This window comes from Octopus bimaculoides, chromosome 5 (genome assembly GCF_001194135.2).
Source record: "Octopus bimaculoides isolate UCB-OBI-ISO-001 chromosome 5, ASM119413v2, whole genome shotgun sequence".
NCBI classification, from domain to species: domain Eukaryota; kingdom Metazoa; phylum Mollusca; class Cephalopoda; order Octopoda; family Octopodidae; genus Octopus; species Octopus bimaculoides.
The window spans coordinates 21,745,597-21,759,904 of NC_068985.1; positions in this window are offsets into that span (position 1 = coordinate 21,745,597).

A 14,308-nucleotide genomic window follows, 5' to 3' on the forward strand; every position below is an offset into this window, starting at 1 on the left:
CCCGAGGTCGGCGTGGCCTGGGTAACGGCTGCTGTACTCCTGGGTAACGGGGATGAAGTGGCGGTCCTCTGGACAGCTGGGTCGGAAGCATTAGGTTGGAGGGGCCAAACTTTGAATTTGGTAATGCGGGGATCGGTGGAGGGCCTGTAGGGCATGGTGGAAACGGTGACGGTCGGGGGCACGGTGTTGGGAGTCGGAATCCCTCGATGCTTTGAGTGTGGCCTGAGTGGCCACATCGGAGTAGACTGCCCTTCACCAGCCGAGAGGAGCCAGGAGAGGGCCGGGGAGGAGCCGGTGGGATCGGAGAGGGACTTATTGACGGAGGAGGTGAGGGGGAGGGTTATGGGGAATAAAAAGCAAGGAGGGAGAGGAGGGCGGGTTATACAGATTTGAACCCCCGACCCGCCCACACCCTCTCAGTCCCGCCCTCTCCCTGCAGGCGCCGGGCCTACCTTTCCCCTCCGACACGGGAGCAAGAGGGGGTGGCGCTAGCACACAGGAGTCCCTAAACAAAAAAGAAAAAATGTACAGTATGACGATGCTAACGAGGATTTATGCAGTGAGGTAATAACTTGGGAAAATCCTAAAAAGTAGAAATAAGAGGATTCGATAACATTAAGGGTTGGCACCGTTGCATGTTGCTTTCAGAAGAACAAAAAAAAAAAGTCACAAAATACAAAGGTGGATATCGGATGTGGGAAGGGGAGATGGATAGGCCATCCTTTGTAACTTATGACGACATGTTGGAAAATTATGGGATAGGTATTTTGGAGAGAACAGGTTTCAAAAGGAATTAAAAGGAGAAATGAAGTTTCTCGGAGGTGGGGCCGAGTGGCTTCACTGAATATGATACCCATATCAAAACTCTCTCAACTAACCCACCACACAACACCCTTGCTGTTTTCACCATTCAAACCCATATTTAAACCCTCGGCTCAGTCTACACCACTCTCAGGGAACCGCCATGTAGTAGCTTGAAATTCTACAAATAGCAGTCAAAGTATCTATAAAACGACGGATGGTCACAGTTGGAACGCCTTTGATTATAGATCAGGAATGAAAATGATAAACCAACGAAAAAGATGAGCTCCTACACGGTCAAGAGAACTGCCAGAAATAGCAACCAAATCTCTCAAATCACACTTCACCGTCCAAAAAGAACACAATGGATGTGATTCTGAATAAAAGATGCAATGATCATGGTTGGAACATCTTTGATCATTGACATGTTCAATCCGGGCAACAACAATAATCCCTTCTATTTGTGTATACGAACATGCAATACATTGAACGTTCCCTTCTCTGATCATACCTACCTATTTATCCTATTAAAGAAGAAAGCAGTAGCTAAGAAATGAACGTCGATGTGTTGCGAGATGAAATAATAAATAAATGCACCCTTTTAAAGCTTAGCCAGGCTCATGGGCCCAGTTTCCCGGTTTCAATGGCGTATGTGTTCCTCAGCTGGACGAGACGCCAGTCCATCGCAGCGTTACTCATTTTTGCCAGTTGAGTGAACTGGAGCAACGTGAAATGAAGGGTTTTGCTCAAGAACACAACGCGTCGCCCGGTCCAGGAATCGAAACCACAATCTTACGATCATGGTGCCGACGCCCTAACCACTGAGCCACGCACCTCCACCGTTGCGAGATGAAGTGGAAACAAATGTTCAAGCTGAATCATCATAAAAGAAATGTGAATGGTTGATACCTCTCATTTGCAATATCTTCTGGGGGACAAACATCCTCCACTACAAAACTCAACATGTAATTAACGGAAAGCTCGAAGGGAGCTTGATACAAGGTCCCAAATTTGAATCAAAAGAATTATTATATCGACGCTAGTACTTGACTGATTTTTAAAATTTTCTTATTCGCGAAAGATGAAAGATTAAGTTGTCTTCGGCAAGAAGGAGCTCAATATGGCCTGAACAATAGAATAAGCATGTCAAGATATCAGTCTTCGGAGATACAATAGTGATAATATTAGATAACATTCAGGACGACAGTTTGGAAATATTTGAAAAGCGTTGGACAAAATAGTTACGGCCCTTTACCTATTGCGTTCTAAATTCAAATACACACGTGGTTAAGTTTGCCTACCTGCCTTCCGGGGTTAATAAAATAAAGTGCTAGTCAAGTAGAGCAAATGTAATCGAGCGTACACTCTTCTCTCAAAAGGTGTACACTTGTGTTAGTACTAAAGAGGAGTGCACCCTAGAGCAAAAGACGAACCAAATATACGACCTGGTTATAATTATTTCATTTAACTTGTTCCCCATTTCTAATAATCTGAAATCAATTGACCTAACACCTTTAAATGACTACCATATAGATTAGGGAGAGTCAAGTAGAAAATATTGACATTTGATAGTAAGCCCGACAGATTGATAAAAGAAAAATTAACAGGTGATAATGCCCTCATTACCACAGTCCAACCTGCGTGGTGAAATTTAAATTTAGGACTGTATAGCCGAAAAGAAATTACGAGGGAAAAAAAAGAAAACAAACTATCAACGCCCACCTAAATGATAAGCTGAAATTCATGCTATTACACAGCTAAAATAAAAACAACACCAAAATAACTCCAACCTTAAATGATATAAATATCGCTCTATATAAAAGGCCAAGTCACATGACCTGCGTTTTTTTGTTGGTTCTGTCACTCTTTGGGAGTGTCATTTGAAGGACATAAATCATTGTCAGAAAAAAAAAATAAACAAACAAAAGAAAAACGCAGAACTCCTTTTGAATGAGCACCACATTTTACATTAAACTCAGCTTTCTCATCCTTCCTCCTTCAAAAAAACTTAATCTCTCTCTCTCTTACTTTCTCATTCACTGCAATCCTACCTTCGTTCACGGCTTTTGTAGAGTCTGTCACTCTTCTAACCTAAGTCGGATAAGGTACGCATCTACAGGATAATCTGAATTTATGCGTCCGATTTATTAATTTCCCATTGAATTAAGTTATTAGAATTTACTCTCGATCCCAATCACTTGACCTATAGTCTATTTTAACAAAGGAATATATCCATTCGTTATTTTAAAAATCATTTAAATTGAACACAAATTTTGGTGAGAGAAAGCGAAAAAGGAAACCTTAAGAACGTGATAGAAAATTGCAGGTCAAACACGCTAAGTCAGAGAGGAACTACTCATTTGAAACTAGAAATTATCACAAGTCATGAGCTTATTACAACATACTTTGAATAATTTATTCTACACTCTAACACAATCTGTCATTTTTAGGTTAAATATGAGCAAGAAACCAATTCTAAGCCGTTTTGATAAGAACACACTTAGTCTCTCCTCCCTCTTTCTCACGTTTTTCTTTTCTTTATAAACTAAGCTTATTTATCAAGATCCATACTCTTCATTAAAGCAATGGATATTCCTATAACTGTCTTATTGCTATACTAATTACTAAAATTAGAATTGCGTAAGATCACAAGAGTCACGTGCATCACTTATAGAAAGTGAATGGAAGAATTTCGTGACTCGACAGCTTCCTTTCCAGAGCTAAATGAAAATGAAAGTATCTATTTCGTCACAAGTATTTTTGATTACAAAATGAACCTATTGAAAAGCGAAAGTAAAAGTGAAAAATAGTGGACTGAAAAGTGTGGGTAGTACTACTGAAATTCTTTGCCCCTCCCCTTCCTTATGGTCTATTAAATTTTAGACACAAGATCAGGAACTTTGAGTGGGGGGATTAGTCGATAACATCGACCTCAGTACTTGACTGGTACTTTGTTTTATCGACCTGGTGGTGGAGTGGAATGAAAGGCCAAGTTGTATTCGGCGAGATTTTAACACAAAACATACAGCCAGAAAAAAATGATGCAAATAATTTTTTTCCCCTCCGATGATCAAACAATTCCGCAAGCTCGCCACCCTTCTTTTTAAAAGAGAAAACAAAATAGTTTACATCCGTATAATTCTTCTTTCTTCGTCACGGGCAAGTTTAAATTCACTTTGGTTTCACTGAATACGGCAATCTGTCCACTCCTTGTTAATCCTTTTTAAATCCCCTCCCCGTGAGAAACACTGCTCTAAAAATCCACTAAGTGTGACGTTATCATTAGTGAAGTTATTTCTACTAAATATTTTTATTACAATTTTAATTAAAGTGATATCGAATACCAACAGAAGAGAGAACGGTGAACAACAAATAAACTTTTTGCAGAAACGTAATTGCGGATCTTTTTAAATTTACTTTACGCTAATTACTTTTTCAGATATGTAATTACTTTTTTGTAAAATTACAGCCTTCTTCATCACATTCGACTTAGTTTCTGGTGAACACAGGAAACTCATTGAAGACAGATAGATACTTATGGAAGTGTACCCAAAGAATATATCGCAATAAATTGTCAATGCAAACAGACGAATTTTTTTTTTTAACGTCCCCACTGATCATTTCGTTTGTAAGTTGTTCTCGCCATATTCCATCTGTTTAAACATCCCGAAAATTCCTAGCTTTCTAATTTAGTGTCACGCTTACTATAAATAGAGCTTGGCGCACTCAACAAGGTTAATAACCTCCCGTGCTCTATGAGGAATGATAGCTCGAGAATTGCTTTTCTGAAGGCAGCTACGTAAAGGCAAAGCATAAACTCATCGTGTAGAGTCAAAATGTAAGTGTTGCTTGGAAACGATTAAAAGTGCCAAATACTCTCACGCTGTTTATGCTCTAAATAGTAGCTATGTGGCGTGATACAATCTCAACAAGCTATTTATTAATAAGCCAAGGCAACTAATGAAAACTGCAAACTTTTAGATTAGTCAAGCAATAACGATAACATTATTTTGGAGACAGATGATGATGACATTAATTTCCTGCTCTAATACCAGTGAAGCAAACGATTCTAACAGACAAAAAAGATCAAGAAGAATGCCTGCGTATTAGAATGATTATAACATTTCCTTGTAATTAGCATCAACTGCTTCTTTTTGTTATATTTTGTGTTGTTAATTACTAGGTTTTGTTATACTCGCAAATTACTTTTTGACATTTCTTCTAAATGCTCTTTTGTGCGGTGAAATTGCGTATTACAATAAACAAAGACACTTTTCATTAAAAGCTATCGTAGCTGCTAAGATATTTTCGGAAAATTAAATATTTAAAACATTACAAATGTTTAATAAAAGGAAGAAAATGTAAGACCATAGTATCCTGTGCCACATTCTTTTTTTTTTTATTGTAATGATCTTAACTACGTAAGTAGCCGTAGATATAGTTCATTTCTTGTCTTAGCTATTAAAATCATAGCAGTGGTTTTATAGTAATTCTCAACATCCATACATGGATGAGGAACGTGGTATCTTAAAAGGGAGCGTGGGCTAAACCATTAATGTAACTTGAGATTTGAAGAGAGTAAACTGACGGTGCATGCTGTCGCCAATGGTAACATGTCCCAAACATGACCTACTTTGTAATCCCTTACTGGCACGTTATCAATTCTTGGATAAAAATCCAAAATAACTATAGAAGAATGTAAAGTCAAATATTAGGCAGTTTGTTGATTGTAGTTGAGATTAATTTCTTATATAAGGCAAATCCATTTTTATAAAGAAAGGGACGTGAGAAAGTTTTGACTTTAATATTTATTAAGGTCATTAAAAATTGATAAGGTATGAGGGGTAAAAGCAGGCATTGGAAATAGATTGTGAACTATTTTTTCCCTAAATTCTAAGCTGGAGGAGGCAAGGTAGGGTCTATGACTTTTGTAGGCTCTCTAAGACTGGTAAGCTTGATGCGGTCAATGTTAAATTTGAACATATGTAGGTTAATGTTTGAAGGGGAAAACTAGACAAGGAAAGGATTAAACAACTGGGCCTCTCCCTCAGAGTGAAAGGCAGATTGTATGCAAAAAGCTATGCTACATGGCAGTGAAACATGGGCTGTGACAGTTGAGAACATGCAAAGACTTGAAAAGACTGAAGCTAGTATGCTTCACTGGATGTGCAATGTCAATGTGTATGTATAATAAAGTCCCAGTCTCTTGAGAGAAAAGTTGGGCATAAGAGGCATCAGATGTGGTGTGCAAGAGAGACAACTGTGCTGATATGGCCATGTGATGCGTATGGATGAGAACAGCTGTGAAAGGAAGTGCTGATCTCTAACTATGGAGGGAGCCTGTGGAAGAGGTAGACCCAGGAAGACATGGGACAAGGTGGTGAAGTATGATCTTCAAATGTTGGGCCTCACAGAGGTGATGACAAGTGACCAAAACCTTTGGAGATATGCTGTGCTTGAGAAGACCTGTCAAGCCAAGTGAAATTGTAGTCATGGCTGATGAGGACAGCTGTGTAAAGAAGTGCTGATCTCTAACTGTGGGGGGAACCTGTGGAGGAAGTAGATCCAAGACATGGGATGAGGTGGTGAAGCATGATCTTCAAAAGTTGGGCCTCATGGAAGCGATGACAGGTGGTTGAGACCTTTGGGGATATGCTGTACTTAAGAAGACTTGTCAAGCCAAGTGAAGTCGTAGTTGCAGCTGATGCCAGTGTTGCATAACTGGCACGTAAGATGCATCCATTATACTCTGGGAGCAGTTGGCATTAGGAAGGGCATCAAGCTGTAGAAACCATGGCAAACCAGACTGGAATTTGGTGCAGCTTTCTGGCTTACCACTTCCAGTCAAACCATCTAACCCATGCCAGCATTGAAAGCAGATGCTAAATGATGATGATGATGATTCTCAGAATTGCAGGAAGAAGAACAGAGCAAAGTATTTAATGTGGTATCTGGAACGTGAAGTACAACAGGGATGTTGAGAGAAAGAAAGATGGGAGAGCTTTGGAAATTAGCTAATTAAGAAGATCAGAGGTTTTTTTATGATAATTACAGAGAAGACAAAAACGTAACTGCACATCTGTAAGCTATTGGTAAATATTTGGCAATCAGTTGAAAAGCTTTACTTTGGTTATGAACTAGGATGTGTGTGTGTATATGTGTAGCAGCAGCAGCATTACATTAGATATATGAGCAGCACACCAATGTGAATCTTAGATGAGCTTTGTTGTAGGTTAGCTGGTAGTTAGGCTGAAATATATTCACAGTTCCTGGTGTTGACAGTTGTGAGTCAGACTCAGTAGTAGAAGAGTCAGTAGTTATTATCTTTACATTATAAAACTTTTAGAGATCTTTAGCTTTAAAAAAATTATTTCCTTTGCCTGATAGGCAGAGAATTTTGTAAATTAAAATACAACTAAAGAAAACCTAATCTATGTGAAGATTACTATGGGCTGTACCCAGAGCCATCACTGTATTTGTAAATGAATTAAATTTAGACATGGCTGAGTGGTTAAGGAGCTCACTTTGCAACCATGTGGTTTCGAGTTCAGTTCCATTGCATTACGCTTATAATCCCAGGCTGACCAATGTGAGTGAATATCATAAATGGAAACTGTGTGGAAGCCCTCCCACACACACATGTCTTTGTGTTTGTTTCTCTCCTCACTGTCTGACAACCAGTTTAATTTGTTTAAGTCCCTATAACTTAGCAGTTTGACAAAAGAAACTGATAGAATAAGTACTAGACTTAAAAAAAAAAATAAGCATTGGCATTGATTTGTTTCAGTAAACTCTTCATGATAGTACTCCAGTATGATTGCAGTTCAATGATTGGAAAGATATGAGACAGTTCCAAAGGTCTGTCATATTTCTCACCATCAACATGAAAAGAGAGATCGAGTGGATGTCACTGTTTCTAGTTTAGTAACCTTCATTAAAAATTACCAATGCTCAAGGGGGTGCTGAAAAGATCTTGGCTTCAAGGGTATTCTGAAAGGCCTGGTTGGAGGTTCAACTTTCCAAGTTTTTTTTACAGGGTTTAGAAAAACTGAAGGACCACATCTGAATCTGAGAGGAGAATACTTTGAATAAAATCATAATTAACTGATCCTCCTGTATTTTCTTTTATCCAAAGCCAGGAACTTTTCAGCACCCCCTTATACCAGCAGTGTTTATTTTTCATACAAACGATTACTATGAGCCATACCAAAGATTTTAGATGAATATTCTTTATTTAAAAACACTGTAAAATTGTATTTATAGCAACTGTTGTTATGCTTATAACTAATTCATATATTCCAAGTATTTGACTCCCATAGGATGCATAGAAAAACATGTAAAGGCTGATAGACAATTAGAAAATCACAAAGACAATATTCTTAGCTGGAGCTATCCTCCAGAAGGTGCTTAAAAAATGGAAAGAACTTGAATGTAAGAAAGTAGAGAATATAAGTAAACCAGAATTCAAGAAAAAAGGAAAATTTATATCTTTTATCTTTTACTTGCTTCAGTCATTAGACTGTAGCCATGCTGGGGCACATTTTAAAATAGAAAATAAAAATAAACTTAAAAGAAAATAAATTGTGGTAAGTATAAGAAAAAGAACAAAAAGATAATTACAGAAATTATATTGTGAGAAAGATACATAGCATGGCCGCAGCCAAATGACCGAAACAAATAAAAGAATAAAAGAATGATAAATAATAAATGAGATGAGTAGCTATAGTTACCACTGCTTTGGTTACATCAGATTAGTTGTTTAGTCTTAGATGTTGTCTGATTGGGCTGTTTTATGGTCAATGGCATTCCAGCCATAACCATTTTGACCTAATACATTTAGAATTATATTATCCAGTGTGTCCTTCCAGTTTAAGAACAAAGGTTGTGATATGAATAAAATTCAACTGCTATTTCAAGCAGGTTAAGCAAAACACTGATGTAGTTATAAGTCTTTCACCTAGTTAGAGAATGAGAGAGAGAGAGAGAGATAGATTTACAAATGGAAGGATAACAATCTTCCCATTGTTAAAAAGAAAGAATAAGTTTGATTCCAGCCCTGATTCCATAAAATCATCATCATCCTTTGATGGTGGTGGGACAACCAATCCCTACCAGTCAGGATTCACAGAATAGGTTGTACAGTTCATTCTTTTCATTGCTAAATACAAAACGCGGCTTGCAAGATCTCCATTCAAGTGGTTTTCCCTCAGTCACCATCTCATCCTTGTATGCCAATCCATCATCAGGTCAACCTTTTACAGGTGAGTGGACTGGGGCAGTGTGAAATGAAGTATTTTGCTCAAAAACACAACACATAACCAGTTTGGAAATCAAAACCACAATTTTGCGATTGTGGGTGCAGCACCGTGACCACTAAGTCATAGGCCTTCACTAAGCCCCATAAAAAAAAAAAACATCATTTCTTTTGATATCAGGAATAAATTAGTGCAGGTTGTTTCTAGAACAGCAGGAAATATATAAATATTATTCTTGGAGTTTGCATTAGTGATTTATAAATTAATTCAGTCTATATAGTTAGATTCAATCTTACATAGAAAATTCAAGAAAACTCAGAGATTGCTGCAACCAGATAAAGATCAAAAGAGTCTTAAGTGTTGTGAGCTGTATTCCCAATCTAGATTCTGAACAAAAAGGAGAAATCTACCAGTAATGATTTGGACAACAGAAATTCAGGGCACGAAAATATGTGATCAAACAAATCTCTAGCAACAATTTGGTGGCTACAAAGGGGTTGATCTGGTAGAATTGTTACTGTGTTAAGGCAGCGAGCTGGCAGAAAAGTTAGCATGCCAGGTGAAATGCTTAGCAGTATTTTGCCCATCTTTACGTTCTGAGTTCAAATTCTGCCGAGGTTGACTTTGCCTTTCATCCTTTCGGGGTCGATAAAATAAGTACCAGTTACACACTGTGGTCGATGTAATCGACTTAATCCCTTTGTCTGTCTTTGTTTGTCCCCTCTATGTTTAGCCCCTTGTGGGCAATAAAGAAATAAGAATTGTTACTGTGCCAGACAAAGTGCTTAGTGACATTTCTTCTGGCTCTCTATGTTCTGAGTTCAAATTCCACTAAGATTGACTCTGCTTTTCATCCTTTAGGGATTGAAAAAATAAATACTAGTTGAGCACTGGGACTGATGCAATCAACTTCCTACTCCCCTAAAAATTGCTGGCCTTGTGCCAAAATAAGAAAGAATTAGGTGGCTACAATAATCACTAGAAGGACTAAAGAATCTTGAGATTGTATTCTGTAGCAATGACAGTGTGCACCAAAATGTCATGTCATGTAAACAACTCTAGGATTTTTTAATCAGTTTGCATTTAGGTGGGTGTTACATTGGATTAAAGAATGCAAATAGAATAGCACTAAAATAAATAGCTGTTTGATAAGATAGATGTTATTGATTTTTAAATAGTTTTTATCTTTTACACGTTTTGGTTATTTGACTGTGGCCATGTTGGGGTACCACCTTAAAGGGTTTAATCAAATAAATTAACCCTTGTGCTTATTTTCAAGTATGGTTAAGGGGGTGTAAACAAACCAACACTGGTTGTTAGGTGGTGGGGAGATAAACACAAAAACACACACATACAACAGGCTTCTACACAATTTCCATCTACCAAATTCACTCACAAGACATTGGTCAGCACGGTACTATAAGAGAAGACATTCACCCAAGGTGCTATGCAGTGGGAATGAACCCAAAATCACATGGTTGCAAAACGAGCTATTTAACCACACAGCCATGCTTGCATCAATGAATTAAAATGAACAAATGTAAAGTGCAAGCATGGCTATGTGGTTAACAAGTTTGATTTCTTATCTTTAAAAGCTAGAAAAATTTAAGATTTCATGACAGAATCTTTTATTTATGCCTGTCGTAAAGACACCAACTATAAATTAATAAAAATTGCTTCAAACAGAAAATAAAATTGAATTATCTTTGGCTCTCTTGGAAATAACAACAATAATATTTAAATGGTGAAAATATCGATAGAATGCTTTACAATCACAACCAACAGATGAGTAAAATCACATGTCTATGAGGCCTTGTTATAGATTATCTTGATAATGAATGACAATAACCTCATTATCATGAATGGTGACTACAATGCAGATGTTGGGTGACTCCATGATGGCTCCTCTGATTTACATAGAGTCTATGGATATGGAAAGAGGAGGGATCAAGACACTTGGTTTGAGTTCTGTGATGTAAATGAACACTAACATTTGTAATCACTAACTTCAAGAATCCAATCAGACTGGAAGCAAGACAGGCAAATGGTTGTGAATACCAAGTCCTTTCCTGTTGAAGAATGTAACACTTAATATAGACTTGTGATCGAGTATACCTCAGAATAAGAGCGAGAGGGAATCAGATGCATCAGACAGTCTGGAGAAGGAAAGTATGAAGGCCAAGAGATCTCTCAGCCAGCTTAAGTTCAAAGAATTATAAATTCATGCATTTGTGGCAGAAAAGAGAAAGAGACTTATAGAGGACAACTGGAAGATTTTACACAACAACCTGCAAGACACAGACCGTATATGTGGATGGAGCAAAGCTCCAGGCAGATGGAAGATGACATGGTAATATAAAAAGTTAAAAGATATGCCTGGAAAATGGGATCAGCAAACAACACCATAAAGCTATAAGAGAAGTTAGATGTCAAATAAATGTAGCAAGGAAAGACACTGAAAGTAGGAGATTTTTCAATGTTCTGCAGCATGAGGATTGAAGATGTAAGGTATTCTGAATTGTAAATAGTGAGTCACTGTGAATCAAGCTGTAGGGGGAAAAAAAGTACACATGCTCTCACTAACCCTGAGAAGAAAGAGGCATGGAAATGTTATTATGAGATGTTGCTGAACAAGAAAAATGCATGGGAGAAAGAGAAAGACTACCTCCAAGTAGATTCAACACAAAGACCTACTACTGAAGTAAACAGTTGGATGAAAGTGCAACAAGGATATGAAGGCAGAGAAAGCAGCTGGACTATCAGGAATAGTCACTGAGATGCTGAAGATAGCTGGTGAATCCGGACACAAGAGTCATTTACATAATCAATAAGGTAGAAGAAAGTGGTTTCGTACTCAATGATTTGTGTACAACAGTATTATAATCAACTGCTGCAAGATACTTGTAAAAAAAAAGAAAAAAAAAACACAACAGAAAATTTTGTTGATGGACCATTTTATGACAGTAACAAAAAGAGTTACAGCACAACTAATTAGGAACAGAATTAGCTCAGATGATATCCTCTCCCTAGAGAAACAACCACATGAGAAATGAGCTAAGAGCAGGCTATTGTTGACCGTTCATGCAAGTCATGTATAGTGTTACCATCAGTAAGATAAGAGTCAGCAATGAGTTCAATGAGCAATTTAGAATAAGTGTTCATGAGGGTTCAATTCCACCATCTTCCTATTAATTACAGTTTATCAAGTCCATAACATATGAGATTAAACCAACTGTCATAAGGACACTGGTATACCAATTACTTAGTTTCCATTGCAAAATCATGAGAAAAATTGGAGAAGAAATTCTAAATATGAAAGAAACTCTTGGAACTAAGAAGCTTCAAAATATATCTAGGAAAGACCAAAGTTTTAATTAGCAATAAAGAAGACAAGACTCAGCTGTCATCAAAGAGAGGCCATGCTCAATATGCTTTTTCAATTTACTGAGCATGGTCCCTCCCTGGTAATATTACCTTCAAATTTTGGTACAAGGCCAGTAAATTCAGGGAAGAGAGTAAGTTGATTACATAGACTTACTGGTACTCAACTAGTACTTATTTTATCGATCCTGAAAGGATGAAAGGCAAAGTTAACCTCAGTGGTATTTGAACTCAGAACAGGAAAGCAGAAGAAATATTGCTAAGCATTTTGTCTGGTGTGATAACAACCCTGCCAGTTCCTCTGACTTCCTCCTTGGTAATGTTAGAGTTATTTCTGCATTCTGCTAAGAAGGTAGCAACTTTGTACAGGGTACCAAATATAAACTGTAGGTGCACAAGAGGTTTTGTGGGGTCACCAACAGATTCGCAGAGAAGGAAGACTTTACATGTTGGTGATTTACAGGAGTTGTCTGCAATAAGAGCACCCATGAAATTAATTCTTTCAAATGCTCAGAAGACCTTCTAGAAGTAGAAGATAGCTTCTGTGACCTAGATTATCTAATTAGCAATAGAAATGAGTGTTCCAAAAACATAATAGTCAAGGAGGAAAAAGTTCAGGGAGCTAGTAATTCTGCTGTTGTTGTTGTTGGCACTCCGTTGCTTACAACGTCAAGGGTTCCAGTTGATCCGATCAATGGAACAGCCTGCTCATGAAATTAACGTGCGAGTGGCTGAGCACTCCACAGACACATGTACCCTTAACGTAGTTCTCGAGGATATTCAGCGTGACACAGTGTGACAAGGCTGACCCTTTGAATTACAGGCACAACAGAAACAGGAAGTAAGAGTGAGAGAAAGTTGTGGTGAAAGAGTACAGCAGGGTTCACCACCACCCCTGCCGGAGCCTCGTGGAGCTTTAGGTGTTTTCGCTCAATAAACACTCACAACGCCCGGTCTGGGTATCAAAACCACGATCCTATGACCGTGAGTCCGCTGCCCTAACCACTGGGCCATTGCGCCTCCACTAGTAATTCTGCTAGCAACTAGGCATTCTCTGTTGGAGTGAAGAGAAGATTGTGTGATGATTGGGTCTTGTGTGATAGTGAAACATAGGAAATGGATGCGGAGTATGTGTGAAAGCTAGAAGGAATGAAGTAGGCTTATTCTATTGCTGCCACTATCACCGGCACCATCACCGCCACAGCCACCACTGCCACCACCACCACCACCACCTGTGATGAAACCTGGGTATAAGAGAAATTAATGTTGTGTGTAAGAGAGAAGACAGCACTGGTATGGACGTGTGATACATATAAAATACACTCTTTATACACTGCAATAGGGTGGGTATTTAGCTACAGAAAATGAGTGTTTCAGTGAGATATGGTCCTGCAACCTACATAGGAGGTAGTAACTCTGAATAAGAGCTGACTCAGACCATGACGACATGCTTATATCAATCTACTTGTTTGTAAATTCATCAGTCATCTTATTGCTCAGCTATCAATCTACATACATATGTGCACACACATGTGCATGTGTGTATACACACACACACAAATTGACATACATCCATTCATATAATGAAAAACAAAATGAGGTAAAAAAAAGAAAAATCAAAATATAACAGTGCAATACATAAAAAAATAAACAAAAACATTATAAAGTCAATATATACAAAAATATATATCATATAATGAAATATAATAAATTTAGAACATAGCATAAAATACAACATATATCTCCATTTTTTTTTAGTCTCTCGATCTGTTTTCTCTCCTCATTCCTTTCTGTAAAAGACCGTAAGCTCGAAATGTCAAAGACTCTTCCATTTTTCCTAAGCATCAAACTGTTACATCATGTTTGTTGTT